Consider the following 18,191-nt stretch of genomic DNA (forward strand, 5'->3'; position numbering starts at 1 on the left):
TTAAAACTGAGGGAGGTAAAAGGTGGCTGTTAGTTGATGTCATTAATTGCTGCCTTACTCTAGAATAAAGCAGCTTTCCACGGCTGTTTTATTTCGTTATAAGACATCAATGTGTGGGAAGCCAGGAGGCTCTGCTCATTGCAGGAGTGCCCATTGCAGCTGAGTGCCCTTCGGAAGAAGCACTGCAGCTCCTCATTGCCGACCCCTCCAGCACCCCTTCAACTGCAACTGTTTCTCGTTAAGCAACTTAGAGAGCCAATCTGGCTCATTTTCTTTATGAGCCTGCAGTGCATCTTCACAACGCTCCGCTTCTATCATTCCAGCCTCACCTTGCAGCCGCCCGCTCTAAAAGCTGCAGCCCATGGGGGTGGGCATCTCTTTTTGTTGCTGGTCCCCAAAATGCCCCCAGGTGAGCTGGACAGCACGGGGATGGGTTTCTGCCATGAAGTGATAGGAAACCCTTGTTTTCTCCAGCATTTTGCATGCCCTGGTTTTACATGTATGGTTAGGTATATATATGTACGTGTATATATATCTATATATGTATGCGTATATAAATATACGTATATAATGTCTTTCTCTATGTATCTTTCTTTCTCCATATGTAATCAATATCTATCTACACACATCTATCCAATATACAGATATTCGAATTCTCTTCCATCCTTTTCTTCCTCCCACCCTCATTCCCGACCCCGGGGCAGCAGCCGACGAGCCCTTCAAGTTAGGGGGTGGTGGGATGAAGCGGACCCCCCCCCCCCCCCCCCCCAGCTCCAGCCCGGCTGCAGAAGGGCTCCAGGAGCCATCTCGTGGCCACGGGGCCGCTCCGCAGCCACCCGGAGGTGGGGACCGGAGGAGAGGGGAGCAAAGGGGGGGGATCGTGTTCAAATATAAATCAAAGCCATCAGTCACCAGGAATCGGGAGAAAGTGGCACGGGATATAAATAGAGGCTATAACTGCAGTGACAAGCGGGGCTGCAGTTGTAAATACTCATTATCTTTCTTAATATGACCCCGCATGGATTGGGAGAGCTGGGGAAATTACAAAGGGAGGATAAGAATTAAAGGCGGGCGAAGGGAATCGGGTGTTTTTTAAACCTAAAATCTCCATCCTGCTATTCTGTAAAACAAAAGCATCCCCCCCCCCCCCCCCCCAATTGATATTTGCTATTAATACATATTAACTTCGCACCCCGTCTCCTCCCCAAAGCTGAGCGAAAGCCCCAAAGACATCTGTTTGCATACATTGTGTGTCAGGCAACATCAGATCTGAATAGAATTTATCTAAATTTTATATGCATGGCTTGATGTAAATTGAAATAAATTGTAGGGCATACTCTGCGTGGACATATTGGTTTTTCCGTCACCGCTTGAACTTTTAACCTCGGGGTTTGAGGCGGTCACACGCTGACCCGTCTGAACTCTGCTGGTAGAGCCAAGTCTGGAGGGATGACCTTGCAGCCATGGCAACCCCGAAAGACAGTCCAGGCCTCCTGCATCCCCCCCCCCCTTTCCCCCCTCCAGCCCCAAAAAACCTCAGATGAATTGGGGATGTTGGGCAGAGCATCCCGGGCATCGTTTGGCCCAGAGGGGAGGTTTTGCTCTCTGCTCTCAGCCCGAAGTTCTATGTGAGGACCATGAGAATGGGGCTGGATGTCCTTCTGCCTCAGTTTCCCCGTGGGTCGCAGAGCAGAAGTGCTTTGTGGGATACGGTAGGTGATGTCTGAGGTCCCTTTTAACCTATGCTGTCTTATGATTCTGTGATACAAAGTGGGGATGGTTATGTCTGCTGTACCTGGCTTGTGCCAAAGCACAGCCTCCATAAAGCCTCGATGGCAGCAAGCTTTGTAACAGCCTTCCTCAGAGCTCGAGCAGAAGGGCAAAGAGAATTCCACCTCATCAGCATCCTGAGCTCAGGCTGTGCAGCAAAAGCCCAGGGCTGCCCTCCCACCTCCCCCTAATACCACCCACCTCCCACAGCACATTCTGAGCTTTATGCCTAACAAACACCAGATTCATCTTTCAAAAACTGCCCAGCATTTCCAGAGTGCTGCAGAGCTCCTTCCCATCGAAAAGGGCAACTGGCAACACATGCAGCTGCTGAGCAGCTTGCTCTGTGCACGTGTTCTGCACTCAGCAATAACTCCCGCTGCTGCTCGTGCACTCGAGCTGGCGTTGTGCACTTGCACCCTGTGCAATGGATTTATTGCATTACGTGTGCACATAACACTGCAGGTTGTGTGCAGGACAGCAACGTGGCAGTGTGCAGGCATGGCCATCTGCTCCGGGTTAATTGGGGTGGCAGTGGGCACAGGGCTGTGCTCATCCTCCCCACGCGGCCCTTTGGGTAATTCACCTTTGCGCCACATCTCTGCCTCGTGCTCTGTAGGAAAAGGAAAGTCTTCCTGCTCTGTGAGGCCAAATCTGGGTGAAGGGCATCTGCCTCTGCAGCAGCAGCAGGTCTGCAAAGCCAGAAATGGGTCTTGTGCAGTGGGCTCGGAGTGGGAAGACCAATTCCTGGGAGCTCATCCATTTCCATCCTCCCTCCTGGTGAACCCCCGCTCAGTTTGTGTGCCCCAGAAGCTTTTCTGAACTCCAGAAGTGTGGCGTTTGCTGTTGGAAGCTCTCTTGAAAACAATTAGGCAGTCTCTCTCCAAGCTCCAGAACAGAAAATGATTTGTCATCAGCACCACACACGTAAGCATGTGCTTAATTGCTTTCCTGAGTTTCAGTGTCCAAAGGGCCTGACTGCGAGTTCCAGAGACCCCAGGACAGCTGTGAAAATACTCACTTGCTCTAAACAATGGGAATAGGAATGGGAACAGCATTATCTCCTTGGCCAAAGGCCTCGGGGTGTACGTCCATCCCATCCCAGCTGCAGAGAGCTGAACCCGCAGGAGTTGGGCTTCTGTGGCTGCTGATGGCCCTGAAGACATGGCTCGATCCTACAAGTCCCCACGTGTGGGATCTGTGTCCCTGCTCAGCTCCTGGGGTGGGGGGAATAGGACCGAGAGGTTCTGCAGGTTCCCGAATGGGAAGCAAGGAGCAGAGCGTGCATCTTTAGTGCATGCTGTTCCTTATTACTCCCATTCCCCACCTGGGCCAAACGATGAGGGTTGGCTGATGTGTGGTGTCTCCCAGACAACAGAACTTGGAGATAATTTATTTAATAGATGCGACTTAAAAAAAGATAATTCCCGTTTCCATGTAAGTGAGGGTAAGTTGTATTTCATCATTACAAAGCAATAAGCGGGCGATAGATCCCTGTTTATGGCCTATTTTATCAGTATGACTTCATTGTCTTGTTTTTAAAAATTGTTGTTATGGCCCTATTATTATGAGTTAATAGGCAGAGAGCTGTAACCATAATGTAAAAGAACTTTGGCAAATCAGCTGCGATCTGTGTGGCTGAGGCCCTTTTCATGCATCACAGGGGGAGGTGATGGTCCTGTGCTGATGTCCATTGCTGCGTGGGGTTGGTTGAGTCGGGGTCTGCATCTCTGCAGAAGGAGATGCAACTTTGAATGTAATGAACTGAGAACACTTGCAGCCCTGCAGTGCTCTTTCCTCTTGCACTGATGATAAACCGAAGTGGCACTCAGGAAAGCACAAATGTGCTCAGTAAGGCACACACTGAAGGGCGTCAGGGCTTCTGCAAGGGAAATGCAATGCAAGGAAATGGGTAGCGATGTGAGAGCTCTGAGAGCTGCGTGAGCTGCTGGCAGGAGGAAGCCAGAACCCCCTGGATGTTTGTTTTGTCCCTTACCTTTACAGCTGGAGATGTGATAGCAATAGCTGGGAGGAAAGCAGCAGACATGTAAACAGCCCAGCAATTAATGTTATAGCTCCACATTGGTGAAAATTTGTTTTTTAAAGTTATTTGCTTTGCCCAATGTATTTTTAATGCACTGAAATGCCGTAATAAGGGCATAACTGTTTCAGGATGCTGTTGTAAAGCAGGCTGGGATGTGGGTTGTAAAGCGTCGGGAGGATTTTGTGCAAAAAATTCCCTTTGCAGATCCTTCATACCAAAAAATAATCCTTTTCTGCTTTCATCTCAGCTGCATGCACGTCTGGAACATGCTGTTAGCAATGGAGCAGAGCCAGTGGGAGTGGGCAGCGATGCCCTGTGAATCTTAGCTTCCATCTCTTTCTTCATGCTGTTTGAGCAACGAGAGGCGAGGTTTCTCCTTTGCAAACTGCAGCATGAAATGACAGGTGGTGGTAGGAATGTTAAAATTGGGGTGTTTTGTCATGCTCCTTTGTTGCATTGGTTAAGGAGCTCTTCTCCATATGGTTGCTCCTAATGTCGGATTTTTACCTGATTAGTCTCCATAATTCTCCCCAGTTGTAGCCTAGCTCAAGTGATGATCTGGGTTCATTTTCTTATGCACGTATAGTAGTGTGCATCACCGTGGGGTTTGTGAGCTGAGCACCCTCCTAAGCCCATTCTTGTAGGGATTATCTCAAGGAAGGAAGAATATTTGCTGAGAATATCCAACTCAGCATCATTTCCTCTACCAAATTCCTGACATTTCTGGCTCTCTTCTGGCCAACTCCTTCCCCTCCCCCCTTTCCCTTCAGATTCCCTTAAAACTTGGAATTGTTTATCAAACTTGCCAATTCCCAATCCGTGGGATTCAAAGCTATGGACTCCTGTATGTTTTTAGGTGGAGAGAAGAGAGAAATGAGGGGAGAAAGATGGGAACTATGATCTTTTTGTCCTAGTGAGATCCAGGTTCAAATATATTTTGGGATTTTGAACAAAAAATGGTGGATTTGCTGCCTAAAGGGAGTTATTCCTGCTAAAAACCCAGCTGTGTGAAAGGGTTTAGCAAGGAACGTTGGTGCACCTGAAGGAAAACCCTGTGATTCTTTTGCGTCCTTTAGGAACATGTTGTCCTTGCAAGCTGAGTGTAAGGCTTGGTTGAGTAGGGTTTGGTTTGGCTTGGCTGGGTTGGGTTTAGTTGGGTTTGGTAAGGTTGGATTGGGTTGGGTTTGGTTGGGTTGAGTTGGGTTGAGCTGGGTTGGGTTGAGTTGGGTTGAGCTGGGTTGGGTTTAGTTGGGTTTGGTTGGACTTGGTTGGGTTGGGTTTGGTTGTGTTGGGTTAGATTTGGTTTGGCTTGTTTGGTTTGAGTTGGGTTTGAAGCAGCCTGAGTGCCATTACAGAGGGAGGAAAGGACAGAATGTGACCATCTTTTATTAAGGCTGATGAGAGGCAGATCTCTCGTGGCTCCCTGGGCAGTTCTGTCAGTACCCTGCATGTTTCCAAATATATTTTATCACCAAAGGACTGAGGATTTGAGCATTACTCAACAAGCCAAAATCCAGCAGTTCTATCGCAGTCCATCAGCTCTCTCTTCCCAGCAACATCTGACCAAAACCCCACACTCTTCAGCTGAATAGCTCAGAGCTCCTAGAGTGAGAAATTCAGGTAGAGGGCTTTTTGAGTGCTGGAAACAACCACTCACATGCTGGTGTGTTGTGCAGTGAGTCCTACTCGAGTTGAAGCTCTGCCATCCCCAGCACACAGCGCGCTCATCCTGGCACCACGTGAATTAGGTTTCTGTCCTTATTGTTACTGTGTGAATGGGGGGAGTGGGGAGGGGGTGGGGGAACCAGAGCTCTGCATCATTTTCTTTGCTGTTTGCAAACCCCTCTGAATAGTGAAAAACAATGCGATTAATTTTCTCTAGCGCAATCATGCATAGATTTAATAAGCATCCAAAGGTAGGATCCATCTGTAAAGTACGCGCTGCATGCTAAATTACTTCTCTTCTGCAATTTTTTTTCTTTCCAAACCTTAATTAATTGAAGGAAAAAAAAAATTGTTTATTAAAGTGGGAACAGGCTAGGCTCTGTCTCTGCATCTCTGGTTCAAAAGTTCATACAATTCCCTGAAGGCTCATCTGCGTGTGTGTGTGTGTGTTTGCAATTGGGTGTGTGTGCGCACATCTCTCTCTCACTCACAGTCTTGCTCTCTCTCTGCTAGGAGACAGATGCCCAGAAAGGTGCTGTGCTTTAAACAAAGCTTTCTTTTTCTTTTTCTTTTCTTTTTCTATTTTTTTTAAATTATTTTTTCTTTTGGTGGTGTCTTTAGCTTCTCTCCCACCACTGCTTGTCCTTCATCCCTTTTGGCTCAGAAAGGTAAAGTCACTTCCAGTGCGTATCTTGAAGCGAATTAACAGGGATAAGAGGTGGAGGACGGGCAGCTGATGCCACAGGTGGATCCCCAGCATGGAGGAAACTGAGGCTCCTGAGAAAGGGAAGCACTTTGGGCATGCAGGGCACACACAGGAAAAATATCCATCAGTGCACAGAGCTGCGCCAGGTGGGGACATCAGGGAGAGAGGAATGCGTGTGTTGCCAAAACCATAATCGCCTCTTGTCTTCCTTCAATGTTGCCCTCTCCTTGAATCCCTGCCTGCCTCCCGTCTCCGTCAGGCTCCTTCTGTTCCCCAGCAGACACCGGCTCCGGTTGCAGCCTCATTTTCTGCTGGCTCAGCTCACCTCGCCTTCCCCTCCCATGGTGTCTGCATCCGATCCCATCACCCCCATCCCACAGCCGCCGTTCCCACGGTGCCCCCAACACGACCCACCTGCTGCCCCCCCCCCACCCCCACCTCTCCCCACCAGTATTTGCCACATGCTTTTTCATGTTGTCCCCTCGTGCTGTCACAGCATTGTGGGCTGGGGGCTTGGTGTGCTTTGCTCCTACCTACCAAGAGCAGGGGGGTGTTGGGTGTCCCGCCATCAGCTGCAGCTCAGCCATCCAAAGGTGGGGTGGGCTCTGCAATGTCGGCTGTAGGAGATGATACAATCATTAAGATTGGAGAAGACCTCCGAGATCCCCAAGTCCAACCACAGCCGACCCTCACCGTGCCCACTGGCTGTGTCCCTCAGTGCCACATCTCCATGCTCCTTGAACCCCTCCAGGGATGGTGAGTCTCCCACCTCCCTGAGCAGCCCGTGCCAGTGCCTCGGAGAAGAAATGTTTCCTAATATCCAACCTGAACTTGAGGCCATCATCTCTCCTCCAAAGATGGATGCTTCCATGGCACCAGAGGTCTTCTCAGGATGCTCCAACCCTAACCTGACACTCAGATCTCAAAGACCACGTGTTTCTGAAGGAGCCACAGAGAACCCCGAGCTTTTCCCTCAGGTTCTGGGTGGGTTTCCAGCCCCGCTGTGGAGGTTCAGTGCTGAAGAAGGCGCTTGCTGCAAAGCATTTGGATGCAATGGGAGATGGGAGGACAACCCTCGGCGAGAGGGAGCAGGAGCCCTTCCCAGAAGAGTGGGGCTCGCTCAGCTTCCCGTAAGGACTGGTGACAGTTTCAGATGGAGTGCACCGTGTATTTAGATTGTAAACAGAAAGGAAATACCCTATTTTTTTTTTAATGGCTGCATCGAGTGATGCGGGCAAAGTGACACAACCGCTTTATCCGACGCAGTTAAATTTATGCTCAGTCAGATGAGATTTTTCAGGTTTTCATTTCCACGTCCGATCCATTTAAAGTTCTATTTATCGCCGGAGTGCTTTAATTTGAAAGAATGGCATGGTCCCTGTTTTATTGTTTTCATGTTGACAGTTGGCCAAGGACTCAGAACCGCATGCCACAGATGGCACATCGAGTGGCGTGTTGGGTGATGCAAGTCCTCCAGAATAAAAACTGCAGCTGGACTTTATAAGCCACCTTATGGATGAGTGATGTGAGAAAGGAGGAAGGGCTGGTTCACTTTTCCAAGACGTTTAAAAGAATTTGTGAACCGACTGCTGTTTGGTTAGCAGCATTTAGCGTTACGTGTGTCTGCGCTCAGTAGCACCTCTGCAAGCATCCATTTCAAACCGGTGTTTAGTTCTGCAGACCTTGCTCCAGCAGCAATCCCAAGCATTCAGAAAACCGTGGGATTATTTTTGTAATGCTCCTTCCTCTCTTGGATTCAAGTTTCCTGTCCTTTCCCACAAACAAGAGGACGAGGAATTTGGGAGGAGTGTGAGCTGAAAGTTGAGATTCTCCTGCGATTGTGTTACTCCAGTTGTTGGGATTCCTGGAATATTCCAAATGCAACATCTTCAAAACATGAGCAAGAGCTGCTTGCCCTGTCCCTAAAGGTCATCTGTCCGGCAGCAGCGGAAATGTTTTCCCTGGGAAACGTCTGGCAAAGGTAGATATTTCCCAAGGCTTTCCCTTGAAAACATCCAGCAAGGTCTGAAGGGTTGAGGAGTGGGTTTCCATAGGGAGAACTGCGGGTTGGGGCTCTGTTTGCTTTGCTTTTCTCATAGGAGTGAGGAATGATGGGGATTGGAACTTTAGGGTTCCTTCCAACCTAAAGCCATTCCACAACTCAACCGTGGCGCCGTGGGATGGGTAGGATACGCTGGGCAGCACACGGTGCAGCTCCAGGACCCAACAGCATCCGCCGAGCGCTGCTGTGGCTCCAGATGCCTCCAGGAGGGAGCCCACCCTGCACGTGCTCGCCTTGCCATGCCCCCAGGAGGGCCGTGCCCTGAGCCCCCCACCCACACAGCCCCGCATCGCCCCGACCCCTCCGCACCGCATGCAGCCACTCCGGTGCTGGCGCTGGAAATTGCTCCTTGGGAAAGGGGGTGGTGGTGGTGGTGGTGGTTAGAGAAAGAGGAGGGGGGGGGGGGGAAATGTTGAGGCCGGTGGCTGTAATCATCCTAGTTGCTGTCTATTTCCTCAGACTAATAGCAGAGCGATCAGAGTCGGGGAGTTCAAACAGAGGTTATCTTTCCCAGGTACCATCTCGCCCAACGAGAATTTGATTTTTTTCTATAGGACTTTACTCCATTAGATTAATGAAATTTCAATGAGAGCCTGGCGCCCCCTGAAGCTTTGTTAACAAAACAAATGGTGATTCTGTAGGTGTGACAGCTTGCTAGGAGAGTTACGAGAAGGTGAATACATCCTCGCAATCCACTCAGCCTGCAACACATTGATCTCTATTTAAAGCACCAATCGGATTTTTGTTAATTATAAATGATTGATCTGCAGCTCTCCCCCACTCCCATTGCCACGACCACCCGCCCTCCTCGTCTCACATGTGCTCACCCCCCCTTCCAGCCCCCAATGCACGCACACTTGTAACTTCTTTGCATGCTGCATGTGGAGCTTTTTTGTTTCAGAGACGGCCATAGAAGGCAAATTGCAGCAGCACCCAATGGCAGCGCTCTGTCTTTACTGTTGCTGTCAGCAGTTTCATTGCAAACCCCATGTTTTTCATGGTTTATCAGCTGAACGGTAAAACTAACTCCACGCTGGGCATATTTTACAGGTTTAAGGGGAAAATAAAAGAAAAGAGCTTTGAAACAAACTAAGGTGCAGTAATTAAAGCAGGGGAAATGCATTCGGCTTCAGCTGGGTTCTGATTTTATATCTGCGGGAGCTGGGAAATGGAATTGCCATTCTTAAATCACTGCTTTAAAGGTGGGGTTTTATCAGGGTCACCGTCTGCGATCCTATGGATGGTGCGAGGATGGCTGTGGGCACAGGGGGAGGTTTCAGCTGCTTCCACAGCCAAAAGTCTCCATGGGTTCTGATTTATCCTGGTTGAGTTACTCTGCATTGGAGCAAAGCTCAGGAGAGCAGCCCACAGCCCCGACAGTTCTTTGGGTAGAGCTGAGCAGTTGCTGCGTGGTGGCACCAAACCATTCTGGAGCCCCAAAGCTGCGTCCATCCATCCTATGGATCTCCTGTTTTGGGGATGTGGTTCTGCTTCCAGGACGCTTCACATTCCAGCATCGCCGTGGGTTGGTTTTATTTTTGCTGGGCTTTCTGAAGCTTGGTTTGGGTGTTGGGAGTGGGGAGGAAGATGGTCACAGCTCCATTGGGGATCACTGTGCCCAAGGAGCGTGGTGCCATGGCACACCTGCGGACCTGCTCTGTGCAGGTCGTGCTGAGCAGTCTTCCCAAAACATTAAAAACCCAAGTGCAAAAAGAAGGGAGGCAGTGCTTCCGTGGCCTTTATTCACCAAGATAGGTAAGAAATCCCACTGTCCTTCCTCAGACCCCCTTCCAAAAGCCTCGTGATGTGGGGGCCTGACCCAGCCCACCCCCCAGCAATGGGTTCCACGTGCAAAAGCGGGGCAAAAAAAACCACACAAAGTGAGCAAGATGAAATTAATGCAGCAACATTTACCATAATAGTGATATGGATGGCGGAAGGTGTTATTAAAGATGTCCCCCGTGAGATACTTAGTGGGGGAGAATCTAAATTAAATGTGCCGGCTTGATTACTTAACGCTCAGATAACAGCTCGGTGGGAAGGAGGTGGGTTTGGGTCGGTCCAAGCAGCCCCAGTGCTGTGTTTGGGATGGAGTGGGGCAATGGGGGGCCTTAGGGTGAGCCCCACTTTGCTCCTTGCCATCGCTGCTCCGTGCGTTCTGACTTTAGGGAGCGCCAGGCGAAAGCATTGGACGTCTATATGTGTACTTAGGAGCTAAATAAATCCCCTGCACCCCTTCCAAAGGCAGCAGAGAGGAAGGATGCAGAGATGGGGACGAGGGGGGAAATAGTGCAAAAACGTGCTTTTGCTGCCCCAGATGTTTCGGTGCTGATGTGAGGAAGCTGCCCATTGCTCCGTGCTCTGGGATACCTTTGATGGGAAGCAGTTGATGCGGGGAGATATTTACATCCCTTTTCCCGTTGTCTTTTTGAATCGCCTAACGAATGATTTTCATTAGCGGGGCTGTAATTTATGCGGTCCCGGCGGGCTCTACCAAGGTTAAATAATTTAAAGGCATCAAAGCCTTATCTGATGTAATACAGCTAATGAAGTATATTAGACCCTCCGCGGCAGCGCGGCGGAGCAGCATCCGCGCGCGGGGGCACAAATCACGGCGTAAAGATCCGAATGCAGCAAAGATGCTGTGGGTTTGTTAAAGACGTGCCATAAAACGAGATGAACGCCGGGCTGCAGCCCCCCGTCCTCCCGAATCACAAAGGGATATCATGGGATTGCAAGCGACGCTCCCATAAATAAAAAATCAATTCTTAATGATGAGGCAGGCTTGTTTTAGCGCATTACCCGGGTTAAATGGGAGCACGCAGAAACAGCCCGTCCTATAAGGCCGGCGGAATCGTTGTGTATTAATATGATTTAGGGAGCTGCATACCTCGATGGAATAATTGTTATTATATCTATACAGCCAGATGGCACTCGGAGTAAACAGCCACGGAGCACCTCCGGCAGCGCTCGGCAGCGCTCAGGTGTTGGCTCTGCAGCCCTCGCCTCCCCCGTTTTTGGGGTGAAACCAGCAGGAATTGCCTAAAAAGGGGGCATTTTCCTTTTTTTTTTTTTTTCTCCATATTTTTTAATGTATTTTCTGATTTCTCCCTGCTGCAAAGCGGCCCTAGGAAAACTTCCGGAGCGTGAATTTAGCAGTGGTAAAAAGGCAGAATTCAGTGCCGCCTGGTTTTGTTGTATGCGTTTCTGGTGACAGATGTTTAAAAAGCCCTTTCGGCTGCAGAGCGTCGGCTCTTCTTTTCCTTCCTTCCTTCCTTCCTTCACAAAAAAAAAAAAAGAAAAAAGAAAGAAAACAAATGCAAAGAAATGAACGTTGGGAAACGTAATTAGCCGACAAATAAATGGGGCACTGAGAAATGGGGACTTCAGGTCAGGAGGTTCTGTTGGTGTTTGCGTCGGGGGATTGAAGTGGTTGAGTTGAGCTTTGCATTGCAGGGCTTCTGTTCTATATGCTACATTCTATATGCTATATTCTACATTCTATATTCTACATTCTACGTTCTATATTCTACATTTTATATATTCTATATTCTGTGTTCTACATTCTATATTCTATACTCTATATTCCATATTCTATATATTCTATATTTTACATGCTATATATTCTATATTCTACATTCTATATTCTACATTCTATATTCTACACTCTATATTCTATACCCTATATTCCATATTCTATATATTTTATATTCTATATTCGATATACTATATTCTATACTCCATACTCTATATTATATATACTATATTCTGTACTCAATATTCTGTGTTAGATATTCTGTTAAATATTCTGTTACATATTTTATATTCTGTGATGTTCTGTTATACATTCCATATTCTACTTTCTATATATTCTGCATTCTACATTCTATATTCCATTTTCTACATTCCATATATTCTATATTCTACATTCTCTATATTTTATATTCTACATACTATATTCTACATTCTATATATTCCACATTCTACAGCCTATATTCTATATTCTATATGTTCTGTAGTCTGCATTCTACCTTCTATATGCTACACTCCGTGTTCTATATTCTATATTCTACATTCTACTTTCTACTCCCCACATTCTGCAGTCTATTTTAGCATTGCTAATCACTTTTTTCCCTGGCATTTTAACACGAGCAGCTCTTCCCGAGGACAGCAAAGCAGATCTTTTTATTCCCCTTCATCCTTTTTCTCCTCCTCTGTTCTCCCGGCCGTTATCTGTGCCCCCCCAAAAGGTTCTGTTTGGGTGTCTGACATCAGACATCGGGCCGCTCTCAGCTCTGCACCTCCCGGTGCTGCTCAGGGAGCAGCGGCTGCAGCGCGGAGCTCCTCCGCTGTGCCCCATCTCGCCTGCATGCATGACCCCACACTGCTCCTTCCATCCCAGCCATCCTTGGGACATTTGTGGCAGGGATGGGGCTGCCACGTGGGACGGCCCCGCTGCGCTCCGCGTACGGAGGCGATGTATTTTATTCCCATATCCCACATTGCAGGGACGGAGCCGCTTCCCTGCCAGCTGATCCGTGGGTCGATAGGAGATGAGAGCGGGGTTGGATCCCAAATGGAAACCCCACGCCCGCACCCTTTGTTTGGGCCACGCAGTCAGGTCACTCCTCGCCCTCATTCCTCAGCGCTGGGGGGTGGGGGGGGGGGGGGAAGAGAGAATCACAGGAAGAAAATCGGAGCTGGAGACGAATGTTTTGTGCCGATATCACCGCGCTGGGAGCGCGCCCGCGTGCCGCTGACCCTGGTCAGTGCGGGGCCATTGTTTGCTGATGGAAGGGACTGTCAGCTGTGACATATGGCCCAGCAGGGCTGGCTTTCCTGTTGGAGGGAAACAGGAAAAAAAACAGCCCGCAGCCCAGCAGAACACAGCAAAGCTCCTTTCTGAGCGCTATTTACATCTCTGCTTACTTGCGGATCGTTTCCCCCCGGTGTGTGCATGAGAAGCTTTGATTGAATTCCATCCTTCAGCTGAAGGGAGAAGAAAAATCCCACTGCTGAGGATGGGATGTGGTCGGGCTTCTTCCTCTTTCCTTATGTAATGCTTCGTAGGGATCTCTATTTGTGTGTGCTCTGCAACGAGCTCTTCCTTAAAACTAATTCCTTCCCTCCTCCCCGTATTTCTCTTCATTAGACGAACAGATCCTCAGCTGTTGCTAATTGTCATAACTTCATTATGGGGTTTGGGCAATTTACACCAGCTGAAATGGGCCTGGGAGTGCTGTGCCCAGATGGAGCAGGCACAGTTCTGACCCTGGCATTACCAATGCTTGGGATGCCTGTTAGCCCATCCACCTCTTGTATTACTGAGCTTGGGTAGGAGGACAAGGCTTTGGGTCTTCACTTTGGATTTCTAAGTGCTTCCCCTTTTGTTTTGTTATCTCTGGGGGATGTTTCGTCTCTCCTTGCCTTTAAAGAAGAGTTTGCAGCAGAGCCATGCTCGGGTGCAGGGTTGGGGTTCTCACCTCCACCAGTGCAGCCTTTGGGGTAGGGGGAAACTGAGGCACGGGGCAGGGCAGGGGGTGGCACTGAGGCAGAGCGCCCCCACATTGGGACCCACCTGCAAGCACAAAGCATAGGGATGAGGTGGGCTTCAGTGGGGGCAGCTGAGAGGGGCTGGGAGCTACGAAACCCCCACAGCAGGAGGGTCTTTGGTTTGGGGGATGAGACCTCGGATCTCTGTGTTCTTCCCTCTGGGAGATTTCCACTGCAGGATTGAGTTCCTCCTAAAGTTTACAGCAGAAAACGGTCCGTATCGGTGCAGTGTTTTCATTCTCAGGCACTTTCCCACTTTCCCCTGCTTAAATGGCTCTGCTGAGCCACTGCGGCCAACCAACACCAGCTCTCATCTCCGTGCCCTCAATTGCAGCAAAACATTGAAGCATATGCTTAAAAACAGCCTTCACTTAACAAATTGTGCCAGCGGGGCTTAACCACGTGTGTAAGCACTTTCTGAGCGGGGGTTGTCTTTTTCAAGGGTTGCAGTTACCTCCCTCCCATCCCATGAAGGTTCTGTGCTGCCCCGGTGCTGCTGTAGGGATGGGGGCTGTGAGCTGTGCCCCCCGAGCAGCACAGAGCTGTGGCATCCCAAAGCAGATCCGAACTGCGCTCACTTTAGGAGTGTGTACCAACTGCTGTCATCCCATCCCATTAAATCACAGCAGGAGATGCAGCTTGCAAAAAAATAAACAAAAAATATCCATTTCTGGACCAAAGGATTTTTGAGGCTCGCTGATGGGTTTGGTGCACGTGAGACCACACTCACTGCGTGGAACTCAGAGCACCTTTGGGCTCGAGGAAAGGAAAAGCAGTCAAAGAAGAGGCAAATTTCAGTTCTAAGGCTTCCAGAGGAGTGAGGAGCCATCACCCCGACAGCCTTTTTGCTTTCGTTTTGTAAACAGAAACCATCAGTCCACGATGCTGAAATAGTTTCCTTCGGTTCTGAGCCCCTCCGAAGCGTTTGGGTGGCACTGCTGCTCTGTACCCACCCCCCCCCCCCCGCTCCTCGCTCTGCTCCCACCCCCCCCATGTGCTCAAGGGGAGGAAACTACTGTTAATTTCAATGAAATGAACTTACATTGTTGTTTTGCAGCTCGGCAATAATTTCTACGTGGTGCCCCAGGGGTGCCTCCGTTCCCCGTTCAAAGATGTCACTCTGAGCACTGCTGTTCAGTTTGACTCCTCATTTCTGTTGCCTGGAGCTGTGCTGCTCTCAGGAAACGGCACCGTATAAATCGAGGCATCTCTGGGCATTGTATACCCATCTATAATTTATCTCTCTCTCTCTCTTTTTTTTTTTTTTTCTTTTTTAATTTAATATTTCATGTATACTTTTAAAAGCTCTGCGTTTTTTCCTCACCTCCAATTATTCTCCGAGGTGCCCCAGGGCCGTGCTGTGCTCAGCTGCAATGAGTGGGACTGCAGCAGCAGCACTGCTGGGTGCAGAAGTGCTGCTCAGCCCCGCACAGCTCCGGGGGTCCCTGCAGGGTCCTGGCAACACCACCGAGGAGGCTTAAAGGCAGTGGCTGCAGACAGAGCCTCGAGGAGGCTCTGAGCTCTGCATAGCGCCAATGATTCTCCCCCCCCCGCCCCCCCCCCAATCCGTCCCCCCACCTGCAAAATGAGGTTCATTATCTCCTGCTTTAAAATACAATCTCCTCCCAACGCCAGCAGCCTTTTGCAAGGCGCACATAAAGCACTCTGCGGGATGGGGACCCGCTCTGCAGGGACCCCCACTTCGGCGCGGGTATTATTTATAGATGGGAGTTTTGTGGAAGGCGTTTGGAGGGCTCTGGAGATGAACCATCCTTTTGTGCAATGCCCGATATTGCATTTGCTGTCACTCTTTTAGTCCTCTCCAAGCACGGGCTGTGTGAGCACCAACCGCAGGTGTTCCTTGGCTCCAAAGGGCGCAGTGCAAAAGGGAATGCATCCCCCTGTCCTGTTGTAGCCAGGAGGGAATGTCTGCATTGCATTGCATTGCACAGCCCTCAGTGTCAGCCTGCAGTGTGTGTGACGCCGTGCCCACGTCTGGCTGGAATCTGCAGCACCAACAGACAACGATTTGGCTTTGATTGCTTTTTGGTGTTCGTGTCGCGCTTTATCATCCCTCCATGTCCTTTTTTTGGGGGGGGGAAGGAAAAAAAAAGAGGATTTAGATGAATCTTCAGCAGGGTTTTTGAGCAAATACTCACTGCCTTCCCCTCACTGATGAAATGAGGGATCATTACTGCGTCTCTGCTGTGGATCCCAGGGATCTGTAGGTGAATGGCACACAGCGAGGGCTGCTGCTGGCTCAGCTCTCTATAAAAGGCCATGCAGCTCACTCTGTATAAACACAGGGCAAATATTTAGTTAAAGTGGGGACGCTTGCGAAGAAGCAACTGGGTGGTTTTAAGTTCCTCTTGTCTCCTGCAGTGTGTGTGTGTGGGTGTCGGTGCAGATCTGATGCTCGGCTTCTTGCAGGGCTGCAGTGCCCAGCCAGGCATGGGAGTTGTTGGCTGGGGTGCCAGGTAGATGTGCCCGGTCCAGGTGTGTTTATTAAGCAGATGTGCTCCCCTTCTGCAAAGGTTGCTGGGATAGTTTTCTTTCAGTCCAAGCAAGTTAAGGACCGCAGTTTTGCATTTAGGTTGTGGTGCACCATTGCTGGCTTTGGGGCCCAGCTGACAGCTCCCTGTTCATCCCATCCTTGAGGATGGACACAGTGGCATTCCTCAAAGTCCTGCATGGGGCTGACCCCGGTGCCTTGTTAGGAGTCCTTAAGTCAGGGCTATTTCCTCCCCCATGTTTGCCCATATACCTCAAAGCCCCTCTCTTTGTACCAAAGAGCAGCGATGTGCGCAGGGTTTTGGGGGGTCTCAGTGTCAAAAGGGGGCTCAGCCCCACTTCTCCCACCCCGGGCCCTGCAGACTGCACTCCCACCCTTCAGCTCTGAGCTGCTCACATGGGGCTGTGCCAAATTCCAGCTGCTGATGAATTGCTTTCTTCCCGGCAACACAAAACACGCGCCTGGGCAGAGCATGGCTGAGTGGCTCTGTGGAAACTTTCTGGAGCTGGAGCAACTCTAAAGCAACCTGTAATAAATGGTGTAATGTTTAAAGATGCCCCGCTGGCACTGTTAAATATTAAACCAGCTTATTTCTTTGTTCCTGCAGCTCATACCAACTGCAGGGCTGAGAGCCACAGGTGTGCTGCGCTCGGGCAGGTGGCACCTGGGGCAGCACAGGGTGACATTCCTGTCCCCATTGTGCCCACAGCTGGGGGGACACCGGGGCCTCGGGGTCACTGCCCTGCAGGTGTTTGTAGCTGGAGTGATCAAACCTGGGGAATGGCAGCTGCAGCCCTTCCCTCCCTCAAAATGCCAGCAAGCTGCCATTGCGATATTTGCTTTTCTCTGGGTCTGGGAGCTGATTTCATCCAAATGGGACAGCAGTTGTTCTAAAGGGGTTCTAAAGGATGGGGATGGGGTTGGGGTTGGATGGGGTTGGGGTTGGGGTTGGGGTTGGGGATGGGGATGGGGATGGGGATGGAGCTGAGGCTGGGGATAGGGATGGGGTTGGGCTTGGGGTTGGAGTTTGGGCTGGGGATGGGCATGGTCATGGTCATGGGGTTGGGCATGGGGATGGAGCTGGAGCTGAGGGGTCACTGTGCGAACCAACACCATAAAAACTTCCTTCCATCACCATAACAACACCCCTTCTGGCCAAAACGTTCAGGTTTTGTTTCCAAAGGGAAATCTAGTGAGTGTTGGTTGGGACTTGGAAGGATGAGGGGCGAATGTCCCGGGTTGTAGCATTCAGATTGTCTTGTCTTGTTACGTTCCTTTTCTCCTGACCTCCAGAGCTTTACTTTATGAAAATCAAACTTCACAAACACAAAAAGCCCCCTTTCCCCTCCGCAATAAGATTTGCTGCTGCCTTTTTTTATCCCTCTTTAAATAAAACGGAGCTTTCTGGCGAATAGCTCGCAGCGTGGTTTAATCTCTGCATTAAAAGCAGGAGAGGCAAATGGCCAGATGTTTCATTTCCAAACAGGTCACAGTGCAAGAGCAGGAAACTTCTTCATGTGAAATTCCACGTGGTTTGCCAGCACGGCCCCACTGCCGGCGTGCGACAGCTGCATCGATCCAATGCGGGGCTGTTACTGTCTGCTGGATCAATGATCAGCAAAGTAAAAAGTCACTTACTGCCCATGACAAGGGCTGCGTCGTTAGGACCTATCGTGTCAAGGAGCCTGGTTTTATTAACTCTGTAATTACCTGTTAAGCCAAATCGGCCAATTTTATTGCACATTTTCTCCTACCTGGGCGGGGACCTTTGCCTCTCTATTAGAGCCCTGAGCATCCCCTCATTTTTCTCTCCTCCCTCTGGGGTCCCATGCGTTACTCATCGTGGCTGCGGCCGGGAGCATGGGAGGTGAGCATTCCC

General features: G+C 49.8%; 1 protein-coding gene and 1 long non-coding RNA gene across 11 annotated transcripts in view; one reads left to right on the plus strand and one right to left on the minus strand.

The window, feature by feature from the left end:
• Positions 1–18,191, plus strand: part of SKAP1 (src kinase associated phosphoprotein 1) — a 125,244-nt gene that overhangs the window by 41,740 nt on the left and 65,313 nt on the right. The gene's annotated exons all lie outside the window — the stretch shown is intronic.
• Positions 9,182–14,970, minus strand: LOC101751838. The gene is made up of 3 exons (XR_213694.5): positions 14,843–14,970; positions 13,826–13,991; positions 9,182–11,526 (listed from the first exon to the last, which is right to left on the minus strand). It is a non-coding gene; the product is annotated as an uncharacterized LOC101751838 (long non-coding RNA).

This window comes from Gallus gallus, chromosome 27, assembly GCF_016699485.2.
Source record: "Gallus gallus isolate bGalGal1 chromosome 27, bGalGal1.mat.broiler.GRCg7b, whole genome shotgun sequence".
In the NCBI taxonomy this organism is placed as follows: Eukaryota; Metazoa; Chordata; class Aves; order Galliformes; family Phasianidae; genus Gallus; species Gallus gallus.